The following is a 14,293-nucleotide window of genomic DNA, read 5'->3' as shown; positions in this document are numbered from 1 at the left end:
CAATATAGGTTTTCTAATAGCTTCATAGACACCAATTTTTTACTTAAGTAAAATGTTTCTATATGTATTTGACAAAATACGTCTTTTATCGGTTTTTATGGAATGCTTTGTTGAGTTCACAATAACTTAGCCTCGGATTTGCTATTACTTGACAAAGTATAATACTATTTTTACAGTAGTTTTTTTTTAACCTTCTTGATCATGACGTTATCCTGATTTCCTAAAAATCGTAAAACTAACAGAAATTTTATTAATTTACATGTTAGTTTTACGATTTTTAGGAAATCGTAAAACTAACATGTAAATTAATAAAATAATTATGAATAATAGTTTGGTTGACAAGAAAGTAGAACAGAAATCAATTGAAAAGTTTTTGCGCTTCAAAAAAAGTTACTAATTATGAACTTGTTATTGACTTTGTTAGTTTTAGACTTGTTATTGATTTGTTAGTTGTAGAGAAACAATTTTCCTGTCGTTCAAAAAAAATTAAGTCTTAAGGAAATATGGATGGGTTTTTACGATGTTTTAAAAAAGGAAACGAACTTAATTTTTTACTGCATCTATTTTTTTTTGAAAGTACTTTTTGTAAAAAAGTACTTTCAAAAAAATTTGAAAGTGCAAATTTAAGGATATAATATATTTTATTTATTTATTTAAATTATTGTTATATATTATTTTTTTTATATTATTTTTTTACTATTGAAAAAATTTTTAAGACTTTGAGGCCCTAACGAAGGGTGTTACAGATAATATTAAAATTAATTTTTTGCAACACCGAAATAAAACAAGTTAATGTTGAGCGCAGTGATGATGAACATTGCACTTTTTTAAATTTGATTTGAACAAAGGTGAGTGAGTAAAAAATATAATCAGGAAGATAACTCCATATCTTAATACTTTTTTCGTAGATAAAAATTTCCGTGTGTTGTTTATACATTTGTGGAATAAATTTGTTTCCATCGTCTCTTGCTTGATACATCTTGCTGTCGTCCGCAAAAATAAGGATGCTACAATCAACGTCAATACGCGAGGTTAAATTGTTTATAACAACTAAAAATAAGATAGAACCTAAAAAAGTTCCTTTAGGTATTTCACTCTATACAAGAACTTTGTTTTAATTTGACTTACAACACAAACACATTGAAAAAGATTTGATTAAAAGTTTGTAATCGAATTTAGCAATTCGTAATTAACACCATGAAATGCAGCTTGAACAGTAACTTATTGTGAGTTACAGAGCCAATGGCTTTTTCAAAGTCTATATACACAATATTAACAACTTTTTTGTTTTTAACAGCAGTGGACCACTCGTTTGAGGTTGTCAGCATTTGTGTACAGGTAAATCTACGCTTTAAAAAGATTGATGAGTAAAAATAAATTAATTAGTAAGTAATTTGTTTTTCCGCATAATTATAATTAATTAGTAAGTAATTTGTTTTTCCGCATAATTATAATTAATTAGTAAGTAATTTGTTTTTCCGCATAATTATAATTAATTAGTAAGTAATTTAATTAATGTAAGTAATTTGCAAAATATGAAGTAAAATGGTATATTTTAAAGATGCTAATCGATATAGTGACTATAAACAATCAGCGATGGTGAGCATTTAATGATTTTAATTTAATTTAATTTTTTTCAATTGGATTCAATTGGAACAAAATTTTAGAAAACTATCTAATAAATGTATCTAGAAACTATTGATTTATTATATCTTCAAAATACTTCTAATAAATTTATCATTACTTTTTTAATACATTATTATTTATCATTACTATTAGTAAGGCATTCCGCAATCATTGACTCCATAACTTTTCCAAACAATTTTCGTCATAGAAATAGGTATAGTTTGTGGTTAAAGATGGGTTCCCTTTCATGCAATAGCCATTTTCAAATAGCAGATATAACTTTTTTTGACATTGATAATTCAAACAAAATGAAAAGAGGAATAGCAAAGGCATTTGATTTTAAAAATATTATTGGTTATCTATTTGGTGATTTAGAAGACTTTGATTTTGGAAAGCTTTTGGAGAGCTGACACAAAAGAATCGTAAAAAAACATTAAATCAATTAAAGTATTTGAGTTTGTCTGCAAATCTAAGGCAGGTGCAATACCGTAACATAAATACCATAACATAAATACCGTAACATAAAAACCATAACATAAATACCGTAACATAAAAACCATAACATAAATACCGTAACATAAATTGTCAAAAAAGTTATTCAGATGATTTTTCACTATCATCAATACTAAGAGATCATTTTAAAACTTTTTAACTTCATAGTGTAATATTTAGTTTAGTAAAATAGCAAACGCAAACACTTAACAGACAACGCAAACATTTAACAGACAACACAATCATTTAACAATGTAACAATTTTAACAAATATTAATTATATTACATTATTTTTGCTCATGGCACTAATGTTTTTTTTTTCAGACTTAAGTTTAAAAGATATTTTTCATTATGTAAATATGGAACTAATATATCTCAATAAGTGGTTCATAGCAAATACACTTTCGTTGAGTACTGATAAAACTAAATAGGGTAGACCTGATACGCTTTTTTCGTATACCATTAACTGAATTATATTGAATAAACTATATTTAGTTTGACGACGTTTAAAAATTCAAAAAAAAAAAAAATTATTTATACTCATGAACATCGATTTGTATTACACACTTATATGGGGCAATTTCGCCTTTTATGGGGCGATTTCGCCAATGTAAAAAGAGTCAAAGCTTTACTATATTTTGTTGTATTAAGCACATTCTGTGCACATGTCGATGCAAAAGCAGACTTCATATGCCTATATATGACAAGAAATGCATTGGAGCTAGTCTTCTGATGAATCCACCCATGCCACATCTGACACAAAGCAGTGAGTTATTTTTTGCTGTTTTTATTATAAGCTTTTGATGTACGCGGTAGCATTTAATAATGATTTTAAACTATGGGATTGTCTCTTTTTTGAGCCATATGCTTTTACTTGATTAGGCAAAAAATTCCTTTTCTTTCTTGAGCCACTTGCTTTTTTTGTTTGATTAAAAACTTCTTTATTTGACATTTCATTCTTCATGACATTTTCATTCTTGAATAGCCAATTGGAGGTTGGTATTACTATAAGATTTCTTTTTCCTTGGGAGATATTTGCGTACTATCTGAAACATAGGTAATATACAGCGAGTTTTAGATTTTGGCACTTAGCGTAAAAATGCAACAAGATAATTATTACCAATTGGCATAATAACTATCTTTTTAAATATCGGTAGCTAGCATTTTATAATGGTATATTTTAAAGATGCTAATCGATATAGTGGCTATAAACAATCAGCGATGGTGAGCATTTGAGTATAATGATAAGAAATTCGAATATAAGAAATTTTTTTCAATTGGATTCAATTGAAACAAAATTTTAGAAAACTATCTATTAAATGTATCTAGAAACTATTGATTTATTATATCTTCAAAATACTTCTAATAAATTTATCATTACTTTTTTAATACATTATTATTTATCATTACTATAATTCCTTATATATATCCAATGATTTTATAAAATTGTTTATATAATAATAAATATTAATACTAAATATTGTTTAGAAAGCAAAAATATTGTACACTATATATTTTTTTAACTGTGGGACTATTTTATCCTTCTGTGGCAAAATCACCCCACAAGATTCTACTTAGTCAAAAACCTATTTAAAATACATACCACGAACGCCATATAAATAGTTTTAAAAAATTTATGAAGCTCTCACCTTAGCAGTTACTCTCAAATGTAGTTTCAATCAATTTCACAAAATTAATAATAATGCCACTTGAAGCAAGAGTGACATAATAATATCAATTAATAAAATTAAACAGCAAATCCTTTTTAAAATTTACAACAACCAATCAAATTAAGCAGTAACTATGATCAATCTATAGTTATAAGGTTATAATTTTAAAATAATAAATATTTTACATCATCTTAATATGGTGTTATGCCAAAATGACATCTTTTTCTTAAAATATTAAAAGTGGCGAAATCGCCCTCGCGGCAAAATCGCCCTGGTCTACCATATATTTTGTTTGCTAAACCATCTAAAATTTGAGAACTTTCCACTTAAACTACCCGAACTAACAATTAACAATATTAAAACAAAAAAAACAAAAAAAAGTGTTTTTTCAATGAAAATACTTGGAATAATTTTCGATGAATATTTAAATTTAAATTTTGTGCGCAGATAAATTTATCATTACTTTTTTAATACATTATTATTTATCATTACTATAATTCCTTATATATATCCAATGATTTTATAAAATTGTTTATATAATAATAAATATTAATACTACTAACTAACATACTACGAACTAACAATTAACAATATTAAAACAAAAAAAACAAAAAAAAGTGTTTTTTCAATGAAAATACTTGGAATAATTTTCGATGAATATTTAAATTTAAATTTTGTGCGCAGATAAATTTATCATTACTTTTTTAATACATTATTATTTATCATTACTATAATTCCTTATATATATCCAATGATTTTATAAAATTGTTTATATAATAATAAATATTAACACTACTAACTAACATACTACGAACTAACAATTAACAATATTAAAACAAAAAAAACAAAAAAAAGTGTTTTTTCAATGAAAATACTTGGAATAATTTTCGATGAATATTTAAATTTAAATTTTGTGCGCAGATAGGTACGAAAGTGCCGAGCCGTTACTCATGGAAACAAATGCTCTAAAAGTATACGAACTAAATATCTACCATAGCTTGTTATTTATGTTTAAACTCAAAAATGAAATAATTCCAAAATGATTTTATAAAAATTTATATCTAATTAATCATAAATATGAAACAATACTCTCAATAAGTAAACTAATACCTTTTACTAACATCACTAAAAAAATCTTACTTCTCAATTACATGTTGGGGATCACGCTTGTGAAACTCGGTTCTTGACAAAAATATGAAAAAAAATAAAGTCTATTGATATATTTAAAAGAACTATAAAAAAACAGTTACTAAATTTAAACAACACAAAAAAATAAAAAATACAAAAAAATATATATACATATAGAGTCAAGAAATTATTTTAAATATATTGTTAAATAATTTACGATAAATGAACGTTAAACTTATATAATTTCAATAACAATGACAGCTTTTCTTTACAAAAGAATTCAAATAAAAAATTTTCTTTTCGTCTTTTTAACGCAAGAAGCCTTGCCAATAAACTTTATGAGTTTTATTTATATGCCGAGGCTACAAAACCGGCTGTAATCTGTGTGTGTAAGACATTTTTCAATAATAAACTTTCTAACGCTATTTTATGTCCTAAAGATTACTCAATTTATCGCAAAGACCGTATTAAAATTGGCGGAGGAGTCGCAATTTACTGTAGAAATGACATAAAAGTAGAACAAGTACAGATTAAGCAAACAGATACTGATATTGATATCATCTGTGTTGATATGATTTTTGGATCTCAGAAACTCCGTCTAATAACTTGCTATCGTCCACCTTTCTATACAATATCAGATGCTGCTTATCTTGAATTGATGATTTCAATTATTTATAATTTGTGTTACTTGGTGTCGCAGATTATTATTGTTGGTGACTTCAACTTACCTAAAATGGATTGGCGTAGCTATGTCTCACCAAACGAAAAGTGTCATAGTATATTCTTAAATTTGGTAAACGAACTCGGTTTGCACCAATTTGTTAAAGAACCCACGCGCAATATATATATTTTCTTGATCTTGTTTTTTCGAATAACAGTTCTCTTATAAGTGATATATCTGTTGAGTGTCTTTTTAGCCCTAGCGACCATTACACAATCCAATTTTCTATAAATACGAACATTTCAACCAGTGTGAAAATAAACCAGAATTTTTCTATGACTTTTCTAATGCTGATTTTAAGAGCCTTGAGTTATATTTATCAAAAATAAATTGGGATTTCGAGTTTACTTGTGCCTGTACAATTGAGGATTACTGGAGCATTTTTTTAAGGCTTTTTGGTACTGGTATTAATGAATTTGTACCTATTAGGAAAAAGTATTACAACAAAACGAGTAATCACTATCCAAAATACATTTAAAAAGTCTTATGCCACAAAGTATGCCAGGAATTGCAATTCTTATCTTATCTAATTACCAATCGAAAATTGAATTAAACCTAGTAGAGGGAAATAATATTAGCAAGTTTTATAAATATGTTAATAATAAAATGAATATCCTTAATAAGCAACACCATCTAATAGACAAAAATAAACAAGGTCACTTCCAGTAATATAGAAATTGCTAACGTGTTTAATAATCACTTTGGAAGTGTTTTTACGGACGATAATTGCTATTTGCCTTATATTGCCACCTATGTTAATGATCCAATAAGTATTGACACGGTTCATTTTTTCGTGGAGTCAGTGTATAAAACCCTAATGGGAATTATCCAAGTACCTCGTTTGGTCCTGATGGTCAACCTAATGCAATTCTTAAAAAGTTAGCTCATGTTTTATGTTTTCCTCTTTCATATATTTTTGAGGCTAGTTTTACATCAAACGCTTTACCTAATCAATGGCGCAAAGCTTTCATCTCCCCAATTTTTAAAAATGGAGCTACATCGGATCCTAACAACTATAGACCCATCTCTTTAACTTGTACTTGTTGTCGAATCATGGAAAAAATTATCAACTCACATATTGTTGAATATCTAAATAAATATAATATCTCCTAGTCAGCACGGTTTCCTCAATAAACGTTCTACATGTACGAATCTTTTAGAATCTACTAATGATTGGAGTACCGCACTTGACAATCATCTGATTACAGATGTTATATATATCGACTTCCGAAAGGCCTTTGATTCCGTATCTCATTCAAAATTAATATTTAAACTTTCATTATACAATATTCATGGTAACCTTTTAAAGTGGATCACTGCATTTCTCACAGACAGATCTCAACAGGTAAAGATTAGTAGTGCTTTATCAGATCCGATTCGAATTGTAAGTGGTGTACCTCAGGGTAGTGTGCTAGGACCAACTTTGTTCTTATTATTTATAAATGACTTATCATCTGTAGTAAACAATCTCGAATGTACAATAAAACTTTTTGCTGATGATTTAAAGTTATACAGTTCGTACCGCGATATGAATCATAGCCACGATTTAACTGTTGCTCTTGATAGAATAATTATTTGGTCGGATACTTGGCAATTGCCAATTGCCAGCAAGAAATTTTTTGCACACAGAATAGCACTTTCTCCATTGCATAGTATTAGTTTTAATTACAAGTTAGGTGATTGTATTCTAGATTGGTCATCTAATCCAAAAGATCTTGGAGTAATTATAGACTCCCGCCAAAACTACAAAAAACACATTGCCAGAGTCATTCATGTAGCAAATACTAGAGCATACCTAGTCTTAAAATGCTTTAAAACTCGCAATCCTATTATATTAGTATGTGCATTTACCACTTATATAAGACCAATTATTGAATATTGCTCTCCAGTTTGGTCGCCTAACCAAACTATGTTAATTAAATCTATTGAAAATATTCAAAAACGATTCACAAAAAAAAATGCTAATATTAGTTGTTTAAGCTATTCTAGCCGTTTACAGTTGCTTGGTTTGGATTCTCTGGAACTCAGACGTTTAAAACATGATTTAGTCATATGTTTCAAAATTATGCATAATTTGGTTTGCATAGATAAAAACTTGTTTTTTGAAATTAACAATAATAATTATACCCGTGGTCATACTTTTAGGATTCGAAAGCAACGATTTCAACTCGATATTCGCAAATATTGTTTTTCTCAACGAGTTGTAAATATCTGGAATAATCTGACATCAGAAGTTGTAAATGCTGATAACATTTGTATTTTTAAAAATAAAATAAAATCGTGCAATTTCGATAAACATTGTGTCTATAAAGTAAATGAATGAAATCTTGAATGTTTCTATTATAAACTATATTTGTTCCTATGTACTTTGTTTTCTTATTTAAGGGCATATTGTCAGTGTCTATTTATTGGACCTGTATGTCCTTTAGAACATGTATCTTTTTTTTTTTAAAGTTGTTCTAATAAATCTTTATTTATTTATTTATTATTTGAAAGAATATATACAGTATTAGACAAAACATTTGCAACCAACATCGAACAATGCTAAAAAGTGTTCCTAATTTTACATGTCTTAAAAACAAAACGAACTATACCACCACAGCAAACAGTTCAGAAGACTGGAGTCATAGCATGCCATGACATGAGCAATCAGCTGACAGGTGACAGCACACAGGCAGAATTTCGTTGACAAGTGCCATTTTGCAGCGGACAAAACAAGTGCAACTTTTTTGGTTTGTTTCATTTTCTTAAGTCTGGTCCGTGTCAATGTCACGGAAGTTTTTAATAATTAAAGGAAGTATCCAGAAGTTTCCAGAAGCATGCAGAAGCTTCCAGAAGTTTCCAGAAGAAGCATCTGGAAGCATCCAGTAGCATCCAGAAATATCCAGAGACATTCAGAAGCATCCAGACGCATCCATAAGCCTCCAGAAGCATCGAAAAGAAGCATCTAGAATCTTCCAGAACAGGTTTACACAGTTTTATTTTACTATATAAGAGACATGTAAATCGACATGTAATTCAGTCAGTATATGAAAGTCAATCAGTCAGTATTATCAAGACAGTTTATCGAAGTGAGTTTTATCAAAGTGTTTTATCGAAGAACATCAATACAAGAAGTGAAATACAACAAGTGCTTCATTACATCAATACAGTCCACATCGAACCAAGACGTTGTGTTCCACAGAGCATTATTGTATCATCACAAGGTAAATGTGACACGGTAAGCCTTGAGTAGCGTGATTATTTATTTTTATTATTTTTATGACTTCAAGTGCGAAAATGGTTCCCAACAGTCTTGGATTGGAACTAAGAAAGAAAATTATTGGCGATTACGTAAGTGGAATGTCACAAAAAAGTATTTGTGATAAATATCTCGTGAAAAAATGGACCGTATTAAGACTATGTTCCAAATATCGTTCTACGGGGAAGTTGGCAGCAGATAACAAAGGTGGAAGACCGCGTTCCACCACTTCTAGAGAGGATTCTATGATCGTCATATCCGTCAAGAAGTATCCCTGGATACCATCAGTTGAGATACAAAAGCAATTAGAGCTGCCTATCTCGGACCGAACAATCAGACGACGTGCTGTTGAAGCCGGATTGTTTTCTCGACGCCCTGCAAAGAAACCGCTAATTTCACTAAAAAACCAGAAAAAAAGACTCCTGTTTGCTACATCTCATATTGACTTAAATGTGCAGAAATGGCGAACTGTCCTGTTCAGTGATGAATCGAAGTTCAACATCATTGGGAGCGATGGCATTTGCCATGTACGTCAACCGGCGGAAAACGCCTCGATTTACGTTACTGCCATAAGACCGTGAAGCATGATGGAGGCAATGTAATGATCTGGGGGTGTTTTTCTGCTAACGGTCTAGGTCCAATGGAAGTACGGTCCATTATTCCATCGAAACGATGGAATAATGGACCGTTTCATGTATAAAAATATCCTTAAAGATGTTATGTTACCTCATGCTGAATGAAATATGCCAATAAAATGGGTTTTTCAGCAAGACAACGATCCGAAACACACTGCAAAAGTAGTCAAGCAGTGGTTTCAAGACAACCACCTATCGGTTATGGATTGGCCGCCTCAATCTCCGGATCTCAACCCTATCGAGAACCTGTGGGAGATCGTCAACCGCAGAATTAATCGTGAAGGTGTTCGTAATAAGGATCAACTGTTTGAACAAATCCTAAAGGCCTGGGCAGCGATTCCACAAAGTTTCATTGATCACCTGATCGAATCTATGCTTGGAAGATGCAAGGCTGTGATCGACAACAAAGGATTCGCCACAAAATATTTATAGCGAAATACAGCTTGGTCAACATTTTGTCGAGTTGCACTTGTTTTGTCCAGAAGGAAATCAACTTTTTTTAATACTTTTGATTAATTTATTAATTTTCGTGTACAAATAATGAACTTTGTGATGAATAAAACTTGAAGAACTTTGTCTCTAAACAGTTACATAGTTATTTCTCTAAATTGAAAAAATGCAGCACTTTTATATAAAGAAACTAAATTAGCATTATTTAGTTGCACTCGTTTTGTCCGATACTGTATAAACAAAGATATATAAAAAATGAAAAAAAAGTGTAAAACTATATAAAAAAGTATATGCTTATTTATTATGCATAAATAGTAGAAAAATTTTGTAAATATTTATTATTTTGTAAGAAAAAAAAAAGAAAAAAGAGTATCTTTACTTTGAACGAACCAGTGGTCTGGAGCTTATTTGATCAACTAGCAGTCAAGTTTTACATTGATGCAGATCAAAATAAATACTATGAAGACTACTGTATTCTGCGTAATGTCCAAACAGCGCTAGTAGAGATCAACACGAATAAGGTGGATCGATGGAGTAGTTTTTTTTTACAAAACTTGCAGAAAAAAAGTTTGCTGAGGGTGGCGAAATTTTTAAAGTAGTATCCTTGGTATTCTCCATACCTGTTTTAAATTTTTCATGCCAACAAACTTTCAGTGTGATGAATTTTTTATGGTCTAAAGTACAAAATTGTCTTGGAGTTCGTGTCTTGCGAGCTGAGCTGCAGGTGTGTGAAATTTTGAAGTACTAACGTTCACAGTTTTATGACTTCTTAATGAAGAAACCCAAATTGTTGGCTGCTGCAAGATCTGATCAGAAATATACTTTTAAACGCAAGTAGTTTTCATGTCTTCATGACAGTTCTGAAACCGTATGGTAATCATTGTAATAACTTTATTCAATCAAGTACACAGGCATTTCTGTATTGGATATAATGTAAATAAAATATTATGGCCAGCCCTAAAAACCCCCAAGAGAGCCTCGCTCACCGCTCGCCATGCCCTGGCAGTACCGATCTCCCAGATTTAACCTAGCTAGAGGTAGCAACCCTAGGGGGTACGTGCCCCTGTGTCGTCGGCTCTGCATAAAATGGATCATTACGTGGGATCTCTTGCAAACTTACTCCATTAACTTAATAATTTGTCTGTTAAAAGACGCTCAAGCAGAATCAATTTTTTATCAGAAAAAGTTACAGGTGGCTCACGGTTCCATTTCTTTACCATATTGCATCTCTTAACACGCTCAGCCTTATTGCTGTTTGTAAAACCAGCAGATGTTTTTAATTTTTTGTAAGTCTAAGTCAGTTTTAATCAAGTTTCTGATGGTTTTGGGATTGGTTCCAAATTCTTTTACGATTGATCTTCCTGATTAAGCTGGATTGCGTTCACAAATAACTTTAATGATTTTTTTTGGGAAAGAACTACTTTTTATCTTACTGGTCTGTTTGGTGGACTTTCATCTCGAGTAGAATGTTCCAAAAAACTTTTATCTCCAATAGAATCTTCCAAAAAAACTTTTACCTCCAATAGAATGTTCCAAAAAGAAACAATTTTAAAGTATTAAGTTACTCTCTGATCCCCATTCTATAGGTTCTAAATGATTCCTAAACCTTTTATTTAAGATCTATAATTATTGGAAGTGATCTGGGTTTTACTGTTTTGTCATTAAGCTGACTCTTTTTTCAAAATTTCAAAAAAATAACATCAGTTTTCCGTTTTAAATTTACATTGAATTAGTAAAACTGTTTATTTATTATTTAATAAACACTTATTAAAAAGTTTTCTCAATCTTTAGTGTGCATTGGTACATACTCACATAACACAGAACCACAACTCACAGCACCAGAACACATAACAGTACAAAAATAACTTCCTTTGGACATCAATTACAACTGATATTATTCACTCTGATCATTCTTGTGTGAATTTAAACTTTTATTACACATAAAAGCCGCGCTAAACTTATGAAAAAAATGATACGGAAAAAAAAAACAAATAGTAAAAGACTATATGTTTTTTAATTAAATGATGTTTAATATAAATCAAAGTAAAAGTTTTTAATTAAATGATGTTTAATATAAATCAAAGTAAAAGTTTTTAATTAAATGATGTTTAATATAAATCAAAGTAAAAGTTTTTAATTAGATGATGTTTAATATAAATCAAAGTAAAAGTTTTTAATTAAATGATGTTTAATATAAATCAAAGTAAAAGTTTTTAATTAAATGATGTTTAATATAAATCAAAGTAAAAGTTTTTAATTAAATGATGTTTAATATAAATCAAAGTAAAAGTTTTTAATTAAACGATGTTTAATATAAATCAAAGTAAAAGTTTTTAATTAAATGATGTTTAATATAAATCAAAGTAAAAGTATATAGCAATGTTGTTATTTTCCTAATAATAAACAATAATACTTTAGAATTGTTTTTTCTTTTGCATTAATTGATTTTTTGAGTAGACTTGGGCTAACTCAGGGATTGAAAAGTAATTTGTGATTTCTGGATACAAAAGACCATCAAGTTCATTTTAAATACATGAAATTTATAAAATTGCCTCCTCTAAATTAGGACAGCTTTCTCATTCTTAATAAATTTTAAATAACTAAATATATTTTGAATAAACTATGATTGTATTTCCAAATTTACTTTAAAAACATCCGAACTCAAATTGATGTATATTTATTTATGAAATATTACCGTTGATAGCATAAATCTAAAAAGTTTTATAATTTCGAGCATGTTCATGCAATCTAATTACATTTTACTTTGTAAACAAAAAATAAAAAATAAGAACTCAGGACAGGAACTACTTCCATAAATAGACAATTTGATGATTTTTTGCCCTGGTTATTTTAATACTTTGTTATTTTATTGCCAATCTCCCCCCCCTCCTCCCTCCCCTAACCACTAGATTGCAAATGTAGATTTTAAACTTGCTTCGAAAATACAGTGTACAAACAATTCATTTGTAAGCTGTATTAAGGACTCTTGAATAAAACGACAAATTTCTACTGGCTAGATTTTCTAACACAAAATCACATTGTCAAAAGTTAATTCTTTCGGACAAGATCGCAACGGAATAACTATTAACAAAACGATAAATTTCAATTTGGTAGATTTCTTAACCCAGAATCATGATACTAAAAGTAAAAAGGATAATTTTTAGGCAAGGTTACCAGGGAGAAATCTTAAATAAAACGACAAATTCAAGTTGGCTAGATTTTCTAACCCAAGATCATGATGTCAAGAAGGGCGATTCTTGAATAAAACGACAAATTTCAACTGGTTAGACTTTTTAAACGCAATATATTCAATTATACGCGAACCTATATAAGTGTTCCAACCAGTACACGAGCCCTGTTCGTGTACGAAATTATACATAAATTATAGTCTCTTGAAATATTGATTTGTAGTTGAATAGAATTATATTAAAATAAAGCACACAGTCGTGATGCAGTAGTGCTAGAACTCTAGTTCAAGCAAGAACTTTAGTTTTGAACTCTAACTCAGACCCAAGAGGTCGACGTCGGCTCTAGCCCAATAGGCGACATTGGTAAGGAAGGTGGCGTGAACTTTCTGGTTCAATTCTCCTCCGCGGTGCTCTGTGATGAGACCGCGGAGGTCTTCTTGGAGCATCTTAATAATAATAAAAAAAGATTATTTATATATAGGGTTGCCAGACGTCCAACTTTTACGAAGGTTTGGCACTGTATTCTCCTCCGTTAAAGCCGGACGTCTGGCAACTCTATTTATATAGTATTGCTTAAACACGGACTTATTTCTGCAAAAGCGAATAAAATTCGTACGCAAAATGTCAACATTGTATTTAAAAGCTGTAAATTTTTAAATTTGCTTAAACATATAATGCTAACAGTGTAAAATCTATACTTTTGTTGCCGTGGCTAACTTTTTAAACAGTATTGTACTTTTATCAAACATTTCTTTTCAAAATTCAAGACGTAAATGACTTGGTAGTGAAAATTGTCAAATAACACGGCGATGCATTTTGTCCAAAAATCTTTCGATTGCCAGGTTGCGCGTGTTTTTAAACTCACAGTCATAGTAAGTGGAAACCATGTAAAAATAGCCATAAAATTTTAATAGACCGATCAATATCAAAGGTTTTCGGCGAGTGGTTTCTATCAGCTCTGACATTTTGCGCTAAACTTCAATTTGATTTATTAAAAAACAAGCTCATGGATCATAGGTCTATATACTTCATCCTCTTACTTTTTTAATTATATCTTGATTATACTCTCACATTGATAACATAATATCAAATTAATATTTGCATAAATTTTATTACAAAAAATGGATACTCCAATTATAATT

This window comes from Hydra vulgaris, chromosome 07, assembly GCF_038396675.1.
Source record: "Hydra vulgaris chromosome 07, alternate assembly HydraT2T_AEP".
Taxonomy (NCBI): Eukaryota; Metazoa; Cnidaria; class Hydrozoa; order Anthoathecata; family Hydridae; genus Hydra; species Hydra vulgaris.
This window is presented reverse-complemented; position numbering follows the sequence as displayed.